This window comes from Schistocerca gregaria, chromosome 5 (assembly GCF_023897955.1).
Source record: "Schistocerca gregaria isolate iqSchGreg1 chromosome 5, iqSchGreg1.2, whole genome shotgun sequence".
Classification (NCBI taxonomy): domain Eukaryota; kingdom Metazoa; phylum Arthropoda; class Insecta; order Orthoptera; family Acrididae; genus Schistocerca; species Schistocerca gregaria.
Genome location: NC_064924.1, coordinates 326,555,695 through 326,568,399, shown reverse-complemented (window position 1 = coordinate 326,568,399; position 12,705 = coordinate 326,555,695).

The following is a 12,705-nucleotide window of genomic DNA, read 5'->3' as shown; positions in this document are numbered from 1 at the left end:
TCAGACACGGCAAAGGACTTGGAAGAGCAGTTGAACGGAATGGACAGTGTCTTGAAAGGAGGATATAAGATGAACATCAACAAAAGCAAAACGCGGATAATGGAATGTATTCAAATTAAATCGGCTGATGCTGAGGGAATTAGACTACGAAATGAGACACTTAAAGTAGTAAAGGAGTTTTGCTATTTAGGAAGTAATATAACTGATGATGGTCGAAGTAGAGAGGATATAAAATGTAGACTGGCAATGGCAAGGAAAGCGTTTCTGAAGAAGAGAAATTTGTTAACATCGAATATAGATTTATGTATCAGGAAGTCTTTTCTGCAAGAATTTGTTTGGAGTGTAGCCATGTATGGAAGTGAAACATGGACGATAACTAGTTTGGACAAAAAGAGAATAGAAGCTTTCGAAATGTGGTGCTACAGAAGAATGCTGAAGATAAGGTGGATAGATCACGTAACTAATGAGGAGGCATTGAATAGGATTGGGGAGAAGAGAAGTTTGTGGCACAACTTGACCAGAAGAAGGACATGTTTTGAGGCATCAAGGGATCAGCAATTTAGTATTGGAAGGCAGCGTGGAGGATAAAAATCGTAGAGGGAGACCAAGAGATGAATACACAAAGCAGATACAGAAGGATGTAGGTTGCAGAAGGTACTGGGAGATGACGAGGCTTGCACAGGATAGAGTAGCATGGAGAGCTGCATCAAACCAATCTCAGGATTGAAGACAACAACAACACGGCATTCGTCATTGCTGATCTTCCACATTTAGGTTCAAATAACTCTAAGCACTATGGTATTTAACATCTAAGGTCATTTGTCCCCTAGACTTAGAACTACACTACTGGCCATTAAAATTGCTACATCAAGAAGAAATGCAGATGATAGACGGGTATTCATTGGACAAGTATATTATGCTAGAACTGACATGTGATTACATTTTCACGCATTTTTGGTGCATAGATCCTGAGAAATTAGAACAACCACCTCTGGCCGTAATAACGGGCTTGATAAGCCTGGGCATTTAGTCAAACAGAGCTAGGTTGGCGTGTACAGATACAGCTGCCCATGCAACTTCAACACGATACCACAGTTCATTAAGAGTAGTGACTGACGTATTGTGACGAACCAGTTGCTCGGCCACCATTGACGAGATGTCTTCAATTGGTGAGAGATCTGAAGAATGTGCTGGTCACGGCAGCAGTTGAACATTTTCTGTATCCAGAAAGGCCCGTACACGAGCTGCAACATGCGGTCGTGCATTATCCTTCTGAACTGTAGGGTTTCGCAGGGATCGAATGAAGGGTAAGGCCACGAGTCGTAACACATCTGAAATGTAACGTCCACTGCTCTAAGTGCCGTCAGTGCGAACAAGAGGTAACTCAGACGTGTAACCAATGGCACCCAAAACCACCACGCCGGGTGATACGCCAGTATGGCGATGACAAAAACACGCTTCCAATGTGCGTTCACCGCGATGTCGCCAAAGACGGATGCGGCCCTTATGATTCTGTAAACAGAACCTGGATTAATCCGAAAAAATGACGTTTTGCCATTCGTGCACCCAGGTTCGTCGTTGAATACACCATCGCAGTTGCTCCTGTCTGTGATGCAGCGTCAAGGGTAACCGCAGCCATGGTCTCCGAAATGATTGTCCATGCTGCTGCAAACATCCTCGAATTGTTCGTGCAGACGGTTGTTGTCTTGCAAACGTCCCCATCTGTTGACTCAGAGATCGAGACGTTTCTGCACGGTGTGTTACAGCCATGCGGTTAAGATGCCTGTCATCTCGCCTACTAGTGATACGAGGCCGTTGGGATCCAGCATGGCTTTCCGTATTACCCTCCTGAACCCACCGATTCCATATTCTTCTAACAGTCATCGGAACTCGACCAACGCCAGCAGCAATGTCGCGATACGATTATCAACAAATAAGATAGGCTACAATCCGACCTTTATCAAAGTCGGAAACGTGATGGTACGCATTTCTCCACCTTACAAGAGGCGTCACAACAAGTTTCACCAGGCAACGCCGGTCATCTGCTGTTTGTGTATGAGAAATCGGTTGGCAACTTTCATCACGTCAGCACGTTGTAGGTGTCGCCACCGGCGCCAACCTTGTGTGAATGCTCTGAAAAGGTTGCGTATCACATCATCTTCTTTCTGTCGGTTAATTTTCGCGTCTGTAGCGCGTCATCTTCGTGGTGTAGCAATTTTAATGGCCAGTAGTATACTTAAACCTAACTAACATAAGGACATCACACACGTCCATGCCCGAGGTAACATTCGAACCTCGGACCGTAGCAGCAGCGCGGTTCCCGATTGAAGCGCTTAGAACCGCTCGCCCACAGTGTCGGCCCACATTAAGGTGCAGCTTCCCACCCTCAGATGAAGAGTGTGCATGAAATCATTTCGCTTCTTCGCCTAATTCGGCAAGGTCATTGTCAGAACGACTGTGACCTCTTATGCCTGAAAACATGCCTAAATGTAATTTTTCTAATGCTGATGGTCACCGACTGCTGCAATGAATGACCGCCCAACTTCAGCATAAATTTGTGAGTTGTGTCATGAAAGTAAGTAATATAAAATGACTACTGTCGTTTGACAAAGTGATTAGCCATCCGTTCTTTCCAGGACCTCGGGAAGGTCGTCCTGTAGAGTTTTAGAACCTTTAAATGAGCCAGGTGGCAAGTGTTAGACTACCAGTAACTCCTATTACCCAAAATAATCATGACACTTTCCACCTACAACACAAAACGACACCTAAAAACAAGAAAATCAGTGATGTAAACCTCTTCTAAAGCGGTAGGTAACGATAACAGAATGTAACCTCCCCACAAAATAAAATAATATGAATAATACTGTCATTTAGCGTAACTACCCAACAGTGAAAATATAATACAATGTGACAAACCTAACCTTTCAATAATTGACTGTCAATTTAAGCTGGTAAATTTTGGACGTCAGCAGTGCTGCGTCATGGCCCTGATACATCATTCAGAATAAACTGAAAAATCTTACCTTAATTAGGTCGCCGGGTAACGCTTATACATCTGCTCCAACAAGAAATTTTTCTGGCGCAGCTAAGTGCAATGCTGGCCGATAGATTTCTCTTGTAAAAAAGGAAAGAACTGACTTTCCTTTTCAATAATTGGAGAAATTAGTCAATTCTTTAAATTGAGATAAATGTCAAAAGTTACTTTTTATGAGCAAGATTATTAGTAATAGATTTTTTGAAAAACATTTACATGGGACTTGATGTAACAATACTACATATGCGCGAGGCTGCTTTTATCTTATCCTACAACGCTCAGGCTCCGCCATCGGTGCACACGACCGGCCCAGCCAACACGATTCACCAGACACGACTGCTCGCTAGCAACAACATACTGCTACTGCAGTCAGTACTGCTCTTTGGTCTCAGATTCTCTTCTAGTTTACATACCGCACGCAGCGCGTGAGCAATACATCGAAAATACATCAGCTCGAGTGCACTAGCAACAAGTTCTCTTTAATCATGGACCTCTTACAAGAAACATAATCATAATCATGAATGCCTTCGATAGCTTAGTACCTGTCTTAACACATCTATGCAATTTTTGTTTTGGAACATGTCATCGAAAAGAAGCCTAATCCGACCTTACCCTAAGCTAGAAAACGCCCGCTCACTTGTGATTGCCAACGATTTAGAATCTTACCCGATGTAACTGAAGCCCTGGAGTATATAGTTCACTACCAAATTAATGAAAACTTGCACAAATTTAATTTATATGGCACATGTGAAATTTAAAATTTTCCGGCGAACTAGATATTGAAAAAGATTTCGGGCTTGCAACCGATCGTCGTTAGCGTCCATCCACGATATTTCGACTGGACAACTGCCAGCCATCCTCAGGTGAGCCATCGAAGACTGGCTCACCTGAGGATGGCTGGCAGTTGTCCAGTCGAAATATCGTGGATGGACGCTAACGACGATCGGTTGCAAGCCCGAAATCTTTTTGAATATATGGCTGATATCAGACCAACACTTATAAACACCATAGCGCAAAAACTGCTTTAATTAAGGCAATTGATGGCCTGAAACATACAATAGAAGGAACTACAGAATGAACTGCAGAGAAGGTCCAACGAATAGCGTGACGTTTCGCCACTGGATCGTTTAGTCAGTGCGAGAGACTAACAAGATGCTCAATAAATTGCTCTGGTAGCCGTTACCATATAGGCGTTGTGCATCACAAAGATGTTGACTATTGAAATTTCGAGAGAGTACTTTCCGAAAGGGTCGAACAACGCATTACTTCCTTCCACATTCATCTCGTGACGACAAATACGGGAAACTGAAGGTAATACATTTCTTCCCACGCAACATTCACGAGTGGTATAGTGTAGGAACGATCAGTTAGTGGTAGAAGTAGTACCCTCTGCCACACACCATTCTCCTATGTCCTCTCAGGAAAGCCACAGGCAACCGTCCTAGACTCACTTTTGTTTTTCTTGTATGTAAATGATGAGTCTTCGAGGTCCTCGCGGCGCAATGTCTGAATAAAATTATATGTAAATGATGTGACGTCTAATCAGTAAATTTCATAGCAATGCTTCGATCACTAAGATGAATGATGATCTGTCTTCACTGCTAACATGGGCGCAAAATCTGGGACTTAAAATAAATGAACAAGTTAGAAGTAATTATAGTACACTATCAGAAATTACACTGAAATGGAAGACACCGGAGGCTCAGCATACTCTCTTTTCTAAAATAGCAACAACCGGTACAGGGGATGAGGCAGTTCATGAAGTCGGCATCACGCGTTTCATACCATCAGTTTGTATGAAATACTCGACAGTTAGAATGCCACGAAGGAATAAAAAGTTCAGCCTTTTATTTTGAGCTGGTAATCCAGTTGTCGGGGTTATATCCACTTTCCATATTTTACATGTGAAAGAGGGGGGAAGTTTTTGACCATGGAGGATACTGAGGTTTCTGGTTTCTATTCATTCCTCCAACAGGTGTTCGTTCTCGTCTGTTTCAATATATCCCCAAGTAGTGCTCTGAAAGTTAAAATCTCCGACAGTGAAGTTGGTGTTTTCTGGTGGGATCAAAGCAAACTTTTTCTGGAGGTTTATACACGGACGTTACTGCAAAGTTTCCAATTTCAGCTGTTAGTATTTCGATATCATTAGCTGAAGCCGCCGTCATCTCAGCTCTAACGAATATGGCACTGCCATGTTCAGGATGTGGTTCCTCCACAGCTAGTCGCCTTCCTTGTATTTCAGGTGTTTTTGCTTCTGCGGCTCTGTGGGTTTCTTGGATTCATAACACACCCATTTATGAGTCTGGTAAGGTCCGGATAAGATGTCTTGTTTGTTGTTTGTAATTCCCTCAACGTTTAGGCTTAGAATCGCCAGGATCGGCTCTGAGAAGTGCCTGTTTGTTACCTTCTTCCAAGGTAAGAGCTAGAGCATGCTATAGCAACATTATCAGCTTTTAGCATGCCAGCGTCCACTTGATACGTTATCAGTAACTATGGCGGCCAATCCTTCCACCACCGGAAGAGGGTCGTAATGTGTAATAAGTAGACATCCGTCCAGACCATCACACCGCAATTCCAAACTGCATTAGGATCCACTGCACATAGTTACGCGGTAGGTGACAAAACTTGGATCGAGCGGCTGATCATAAGCCACTCACCATGCCGGTAAATACCAAACGATGCCTCGCTTGATGTAAGGAGCGTAAACCTTGGCCGATTGAACAGTGGAAAGACGTTTGCAGTGACGAATCACGGTTCACAAAGTGGCGATCCGATGGCAAGTTTAGGCTATGGCGAATGCCCAGTGAACATCATCTGGCAGCATGTGTAGTGCCATCAGTAAAATTAGCAAGCGGTGGTGTTATGGTGCGGTCGCGTTTTTCTTGAAGGGAGTTTGCACCTCTTGTTCAAAAATGTTCAAATGTGTGTGAAATCTTATGGGACTTAACTGCTAAAGTCATCAGTCCCGAAGCTTACACACTACTTAACCGAAATAATCCTAAGGACAAACACACACTCCCGTGCCCAAGGGAGGACTCGAACCTCCGCCGGAACCAGCCGCACAGTCCATGACTGCAGCGCCCAAGATCGCTCGGGTAATCCCGCGCACCACCTCTTCTTGTTTTGTGTGTCACTATCATTGCACGGGCCTACATTGCACCTTCTTGCTTCCCACAGTTGTAGAGCAATTCGAGGATGGAGATTGCATCTTTCAACTCGATCGAGTACCTGTTCATAATGCACGGTCTGTGGCGGAGTGGTTACACGACAATAACATACCTGTAATAAAGTGGCCTGAATCCTATAGAACACCTTTGGGATGTTTAGTAATGTCGACTTCGTTCCAGGCCTCACCTGCCGACATCAATACCGCTCCTCAGTGCAGCAATCCGTGAAAAATGAACTGCCATTCCCCAAGAAGCTTCCAGCACCTGAATGAACGTATGCCTGCGGGAGTGGAAGCTGATGTCATGACTTAGGTCAGGCCGACGCTATATTGTATTCCAGCATTACCGATGGCGGGCGCCACGAACTTGTAAAGTCATTTTCAGCCAGGTGCCCGGATACTTTTGATCACATAGTGTACACTGATAGGCCAAAACAGTATAACCACTGCCCGCCCGACGTTAGATGCCGCCTGGTGACGTTGTGGGCACGTGGCGCGGTAACGAAAAGTATGTAGGCGGAGGAAACAGGAGCTGCCCATCACCCCTAGCGAAGATATAGGCAGTAAATGGGAAAATCTATTAAGGTAAGTGACTTTAACAAAGAGCTAATTATTATTAGGCAGATCCTGTGAACGAGTATTTTGAAAACGGCGAAGCTGGTCCAATGTTCACGTACTACTGTCGTAAGCATCTACGGAATGAGGTAGAAAGATAGTGAAACTACCACGAGGCGCTAGATGTTTGGACGTCCATGACTCTTCACGGAACGTAGAATCCGGAGGACTGAATTATCTATAAAATAGGATTGTTGGTGATCTGTGCAGAAGTGTTTCGAAGCAGAGCGTTCATTGTACATTATTGAACATGGAACTCCGCAGCAAACCACCCCTACGTGTTCACACATTGACCCTATTTGATCATCTTTTAAGGGACCATGGAATTCGACCGTCGATCAACGGAAACGTTTCGGCTCTTCATGTGAATCACATTTTTGTTAACTACACTCCTGGAAATTGAAATAAGAACGCCGTGAATTCATTGTCCCAGGAAGGGGAAACTTTATTGACACATTCCTGGGGTCAGATACATCACATGATCACACTGACAGAACCACAGGCACATAGACACAGGCAACAGAGCATGCACAATGTCGGCACTAGTACAGTGTATATCCACCTTTCGCAGCAATGCAGGCTGCTATTCTCCCATGGAGACGATCGTAGAGATGCTCGATGTAGTCCTGTGGAGCGGCTTGCTATGCCATTTCCGCCTGGCGCCTCAGTTGGACCAGCGTTCGTGCTGGACGTGCAGACCGCGTGAGACGACGCTTCATCAAGTCCCAAACATGATCAATGGGGGACAGATCCGGAGATCTTGCTGGCCAGGGTAGTTGACTTACACCTTCTAGAACACGTTGGGTGGCACGGGATACATGCGGACGTGCATTGTCCTGTTGGAACAGCAAGTTCCCTTGCCGGTCTAGGAATGGTAGAACGATGGGTTCGATGACGGTTTGGATGTACCATGCACTATTCAGTGTCCCCTCGACGATCACCAGAGGTGTACGGCCAGTGTAGGAGATCGCTCCCCACACCATGATGCCGGGTGTTGGCCTGTGTGCCTCGGTCGTATTCAGTCCTGATTGTGGCGCTCACCTGCACGGCGCCAAACACGCATACGACCATCATTGGCACCAAGGCAGAAGCGACTCTCATCGCTGAAGACGACACGTCTCCATTCGTCCATCCGTTCACGCCTATCGCGACACTACTGGAGGCTGGCTGCACGATGTTGGGGCGTGAGCGGAAGACGGCCTAACGGTGTGCGGGACCGTAGCCCAGCTTCATGGAGACGGTTGCGAATGGTCCTCGTCGATACCCCAGGAGCAACAGTGTCCCTAATTTGCTGGGAAGTGGCGGTGCGGTCCCCTACGGCACTGCGTAGGATCCTACGGTCTTGGCGTGCATCCGTGCGTCGCTGCGGTCCGGTCCCAGGTCGACGGGCACGTGCACCTTCCGCCGACCACTGGCGACAACATCGATGTACTGTGGAGATCTCACGCCCCACGTGTTGAGCAATTCGGCGGTACGTCCACCTGGCCTCCCGCATGCCCCCTATACGCCCTCGCTCAAAGTCCGTCAACTGCACATACGGTTCACGTCCACGCTGTCGCGGCATGCTACCAGTGTTAAAGACTACGATGGAGCTCCGTATGCCACGGCAAACTGGCTGACACTGACGGCGGCGGTGCACAAATGCTGCGCAGCTAGCGCCATTCGACGGCCAACACCGCGGTTCCTGGTGGGTCCGCTGTGCCGTGCGTGTGATCATTGCTTGTACAGCCCTCTCGCAGTGTCCGGAGCAAGTATGGTGGGTCTGACACACCGGTGTCAATGTGTTCTTTTTTCCATTTCCAGGAGTGTATGTCCTCTCCACAGACGCTATCCTCGGAGTGAACGGCAGCTCGAAATGTGCAGTGCGCAGCGGACACAGTTTGTTGGGAGCAGTATTATGGTATGAGAGACATACTCGTGTGATTTCATGGGACCTTTCGTAGTAGTCGAAGAAACGCTGACAGCTGCGAAGCACCTGCATCGTTTCATGCTTGATGTCTTCCCCGACGGTGATGTCATCTTTCAGCAATTAACTGTCAGTGTCTCGGAGCCAGAGCCATTGCTACATTGGTTTGAGGAGTATCGTATCGAACTCAGTTGATGTCAATGCGACCAAATCTGATTCAGCTCATTTGGAACCCATATTTGTAACTATCGTGAGCCATCACCGCGTACGAAAATCAGCGGCCCGTAACTTCTGCGAATTGTGTGAACTATGCGTGGACATGTAATGCCATATACGTACACAAGCCTACCAAGAAACTGTCTGCTCGCTGATACACAGAATCAGTGATGTATTTCATTCCAAAGACGAACAAACAGGTAATTAAGCAAATGATCACAGTGTTTTGGTTCACCAGCCTACTTTGGCGGCAGTAGAGCCATTCTGCAGTCAACTGCAAATTCCTGTTCTCTATGTTTTCGAAATACACTTTGAAAAGAACGTCGAATTCCAACCAGGGGTTCCCATTTGAGGTCGCTAAGGATCTCCGTAACAATCTGCGAGCATTCTTGCTGTTATCATCTGACAGCTAAACACGAGTAAGTTGGGTTTTTGTAAAATAGCGTGATTTAGCGATGTACTTTGCATTCGAAACTGTCTTTTAAAATGTTATGCCATTAACGGTTTAGTGATCGACTAGACACAACTGTGAAGAATTGCATGTTTGCAGTCAGCTGTACAAATTTATTCCTTTTTTTTAATATAAATTTAAGTGTATAGAAACCTAACATTTGCTTCATATAAACTGCCTTTCAATCACTTATACTGCAGTTTTCTCAGGGGCTACTATATACAGAGTACCTCTGCAAAGAGACGTCAGGTGTATTTTCCCTCATGTTTCGGCAAATATTTACATTTTAGATTTTGCAGTGTGAATATGAAGTCAGCCAAAGCAAATGCTGCTCATTACGTCGATGGAAAGAGCGGCTTTCTTCCCGTTACAAAAACAGTTATACTTAAAGCAAAATTTAACGTTCCCATCCGACAGAGTGGTCCCACATTAGTTCCGTGCGTCATTCGTTTTATCGATGTGTGTTAACAAGCATGGTAGAATACGAAGAATAATCCGAACTCAATCGTCGACAGCAAGGCCCTGGCGCCCGCTGATCGCTACCGCCATGCAGTTAATATTGAAGTACTGAATATTCCTCGTGTCTTACTGCTCCTGTTCATACAGAGCGATAAAACTTTTAAAGCATTACACTTATTTGGGACAGTTCTTTCGAGTGGGAAAGTAAAATTCCAAAATAAAAATTATTTTCTTTGTTATGGGAGCAAAATAACTGATGATGGTCGAAGTAGATAGAATATAAAATGTAGACTGGCAATGGCAAGGAAAGCGTTTCTGAAGAAGAGAAATTTGTTAAAATCCAGTATAGATTTAAGTGTCAGGAATTCGTTTCTGAAAGTATTTGTATGGAGTGTAGCCATGCATGGAAGTGAAACGTGGACGGTAAATAGTTTAGACGAGAAGGGAATAGAGGCTTTCGAAATGTGGTGCTATAGAAGAACGCTGAAGATTATAGATCACGTAACCAATGAGGAGGCACTGAATACAATTGGGGGAGAAGGGAAATTTGTGGCAGAACTTGACTACAAGAAGGGATCGCTTGGTAGGACATATTCTGAGGCACCAAGGGATGACCAATTTAGTATTGGAGGGCAGCTTGGAGGGTAAAAATCGTAGAGGGAGACCAAGAGATGAATACACTAAACAGATTGAGAAGGATGCAGGTTGCAGTAGATACTGGGAGATGAAGAAGCTTGACAGGATAGAGTAGCATGGAGAGCTGCATCAAACCAGTCTCTGGACTGAAGACCACAACATCAACAACATGCGAAACAAACCGACGCTTTCTGCCGGCATTGGGAGGTCGTTTGAAAGACGTGATGAACAGCATTAGTCCGGCTTGATTGCAGCTACACGTTACGGGAACGAAATTGTAAATATCTGCCAAACACCAGAGCAACTTCTTGTGACGACCGACACTAGAAACATACGTATAACTAAACCTTTCGTTACCAGCGAGATACACGTGTCCCACACACAAATTTATATCCCTAAGATCACTGGGTGTGAAAGCCCCAGAGTTGTCTGGTGCGGCGGTCTATGCCTCGTGTTTCTGCGATATGCTGTAATTTTTTCCTGCCTATAATAGAGCAGCTCAGTAAAAGTATTATTGTCTTTCTTACATTGTTTGCTAGAAATATACAGATTTATCTGCATATTTATTGATAAAACACTTTTAAATTCTGTTAATCGTTTTGCCTTACGGGCAACGTGTGTAGAGTATTTCTTTTTATGCCTTTGATTCATATATGAGTCCACATTTGTAAAAATATGTTGTATTCTTATTTTACTTCCCTTTATTTGTTATGACTTGGGAAGCAACTGAAACTCCCCGTTTTGTTGCGATGAATGCTTACCTTCCATTACTTTTCGTATTTCTCCCAGTCGGAAGCTACCTTACATGAGCATGGTGAAAATATGGTTGCTGACATCTCTATCATTATTCCAATTCCACATGATGAAACTATTTGCTGTTGCAACGTCTAAAAGAAAGAAATAGGACCACCGACCATTTTAGTGACCTACAGCAAATAGGGTATCTTTCTCTCTGCTGGCTGAACCTGGCTGCAGCTCCCATTGCAACTGTATACAATGCTATGGTTGCAAGGGAGTATATAGCTGTCAGTACCACTTTTGCTTTTTCTTGTGACTAATGAAATATCTTTCACATGGTGAGAACCTGACAAAACTGTAAGTAGCTTACTATCTCGCCAGTTTAACACATACTCACACCCTTCGGTACGAATAATGATGTGTGCTTATATGTAGTTGGAAATCATTTCCAGTTAGGTACACTTGGAGACGATGCAGGCAATGAAACACACCGAAGCAAGAGATAAGGGCTATTTTCATACGTAGCTACTACGATGTACCATTATGTGTTCAGACATGTTTTTAAAAATATCATAAAAATGTCAGATGTGAATAAATAAATTTGTTTTTCTTTTTTACACAGATCCTCATCGGCAGTAAAGTAATTATTTCAAGAGGGACGTGTATGTCCCGCTAGACGTCAGCAAGAATTAAATGAGGGAACCAGTCATTCGCTCTCAAGCCCAACAGGGAACACACAAACCTCATAAAATAATTACAAAATTATAACAACAATCGAAATTGAGAAACATGTCCTGACTGGGTATCCATACGAAAAGCATGAAACCAATGTAATATGCGAAATTTTAGTTAATTTGGTCAGAAAAGAGAAAGGCAGCGCTTGGAATTACCTTCTGTAAGAATTATTCAGGAATCCATGAAAGGTGACGTAAATGTTGTATCCCGAAGAACATGGAGCTGAGAGGGCGTCATCATGTGTGGTAATTCTCCTAAAGGGTCATCATGCCACTCGGAAAGCCACAATTTGACCTCCTTCAAGCTCGCTCATTTGGCTATAGGAAGCATGAGTACGGTTCCGGTTGCCTGCTTGCTTCATACGTTTACACCACACTGAGCCTTCCAGCTGTGAGCATTCTCTATAGATGGTGGACACAAATGGCGCTCTCGTAGCTACGTCACTACGCCACTTGCTGGCGGACAATGATGAAACCATTATCGGTTCATCTACTATCCCCCAGGTGGCAATTACCGTCATAAGATCAAAATCAACGTTGCCTTTCCATGTGCACAAATTATTTCCAGGCAGTGTTTATATAACTGTATCTTTTTTGCACAGAGTGAATTATGAAACGGCACTGGATGATAGGCCAATTCAATAATCATATGAGGATTCAGAAATGCAGATGTAAATAATGAGTTACTTTCAATTAGCAGGTCCTCTCTTAGTGTTTACGTTGTATATATAGGTGATCTGAAAGATTCCA